The sequence below is a fragment of the Dipodomys ordii genome, unplaced genomic scaffold (genome assembly GCF_000151885.1).
Source record: "Dipodomys ordii isolate 6190 unplaced genomic scaffold, Dord_2.0 Scaffold10, whole genome shotgun sequence".
NCBI lineage: Eukaryota > Metazoa > Chordata > Mammalia > Rodentia > Heteromyidae > Dipodomys > Dipodomys ordii.
Window position 1 is genome coordinate 32036 of NW_012267226.1, and position 2319 is coordinate 34354.

The 2319-nt window shown below is 34.9% G+C and overlaps 1 pseudogene; it reads left to right on the forward strand.

Moving 5' to 3' along the window:
- LOC105980555 overlaps positions 1 to 1502 on the forward strand; it is a 12893-nt pseudogene extending 11391 nt beyond the window's left edge.
- Positions 1503 to 2319: the final 817 nt, after the last annotated feature.

Sequence of the window (2319 nt, forward strand, 5' to 3'; positions counted from 1 at the left end):
TCAGTGGTAGAGTGCTTGCCTTGCATGCCTGAGGCCCTGGGTTCGATTCCTCAGCACCATATAAGCAAAAAGAAAAAAGCTGGAAGTGGCTCTGTGGCTCAAGTGGTAGTGTGCTAACCTGGAGCTGAAGAGCTGAGGGACAGTGCCCAGGCCCAGAGTTCAGGCCCCACGACCGGAACCCCCCCCCAAAAAAAAGAAAACAAAAGAAAATGCTGGAAGTGGCACTGTGGTTCAAGTGGTAGAGTGCTAGCCTTGAGTTGAAGAGCTGAGGGACAGTGCTCAGGCCTGAGTTCAGGCCCCATGACTGACAAAAAAAAAAAAGCTACATCCATTAACTTTGGAATAACTTAAATTTCCAAGCCTGACTGAGGATACATGATAGCTAAGATATTGCCAATACAAAACTCTTATTTCCCCAACCTTAATTGCTAATATTAACTCTCAGATCACACAGTAAAATTCACCTATATATGGTCACTGCTATAATTTTACCAAACTGTTATATTGTTCTTACATAAATCTTAAGAATATAATTTTCCTCTTTATCTCCCTGTCCCATCCTTCATATGAAAGAATTCAAGATTGTCTTTAAAACTCCCATAAAACTCCTTATTTTACTGAACTTGGAAGTAAAAGAACATTTGGTACAACAAGGAATTAAACTAAAAATTGTTTAGCCTTTGTATCACAAAATAAGGTTACTCTGATCAAAATTACACATAAATAAACATGTTAATAATGAAGTTTATTGTACAAATATGTGAGGATTGAAATTAATGTGAAATGATCAATAAAAATTTTTAAATGTTCACAAAAGTAAAAAGGATATTCTATTTAAAAAATGTTCTTTAACTCCCAAACCACTAGACTGTGCTTGGGGACAGCCCATGGGCCTACATTTTGCCTGGAAAAATTAGTAAACATTTATTTCTTTATTTATGAAACCCAGATCTCATTACTAGTACATTTTTGTTGAGTTAGGGGGACTAAATTTCAGGGTTTCAAAACTTTTAACATATGAGTATGTGATTAACCATTTATATTCATTGTAATACACTACCCCAAAATTTTTGCTCCCAAAATCTGTTGGCCATTTCACATCCAAAACTGTATTTCATCCATACTTTCAAAGTTTCCCAGAATCTCATCAATTTGATTGTTGTTAAAATTAACACCAAGGTCTTTAGCATAGTCTTATAGTATCCAGATCTCCCTGACTATCAAAACAGTAGGTTCTAAGTGTTTGGGCAGGTAGAACAAGTAAACTATTGGTTAAGATGATGTTCAAATACAATTTCTAACAGTGTCCTTTGTACATATGAAACAAATGAGTTTTTACTATCCACATTTCTATCTTTAGTCTGATTTGTTTAGATTCCAACAAATTTATCCACTAAGTTTGGCTGGAAGCATTACAAAGGACTCTAGCTAACCACTCAAAACTATATAAAATACCTTCTGCAAAACAATTCCAAAGATTTCTGAAGCACATCATCAGTTAGACCTGCAGCAACAACCCCACTTTTGCTACCAATTTTCTATATTAACTACTTGTGTCCTCATTGTTACCAAATGCATCATACAATCACTTAAGATGTAAAAATATTATATTGGTTCCTAACTTTGGAGATGTTAATTAATCATCCAGGGAAATAAATGGTAAAATTAAAGGAGTTCACATCGCAGTTGCCAGGAATCACAGAAAAGGGAACACAAGAATTGGGTCAGGCAAGATATACCTTGAGAAGATATCCCTTGGTGAATTGCTTCTTCTAATTATGAGAAAATACCAAAAATTTTGAGAGAAGGAAAAACAACTGCTAGTCAAAAAAAGAAAAAGAAGAAGCAAATATAACATGAAACACTGGGAAAGTAGATTTCCAGACCATAAAATAAAACCTTTTGCTGAGGAATGGCCATAATATCGCTTAAAGCCTGAAAAAAAATAAAACAAGACCTCCCAGAAGGAAGGTCCTGGAAGCACTGGCATTCTTGCCTTGAAAAATAATCCCTTCTTAAAGGCCATGGTCTAGAGTATACTTCCCTTCCAACCCTGAGGAAACAAAGTCTGAATGAGCACAAAAATCAGATTTGAGTATACCATATATTCTCTTTACAAGATCTTAAGCAGATTAAGGCTCACTTAGAGAATGCTCAAAAATCAATTTAATATGCTAATATAAAGCTCAGTTCTCTATCAAGTCAGTTCTTTTAATAATATTCTATTCATGGTTAACAGCATTTGTTTAAAAGTTCTATTTGTTTTTAGGAGTTCTCTCATAGGTACATATGACCTTTTCCAGACGATCTACAATGATG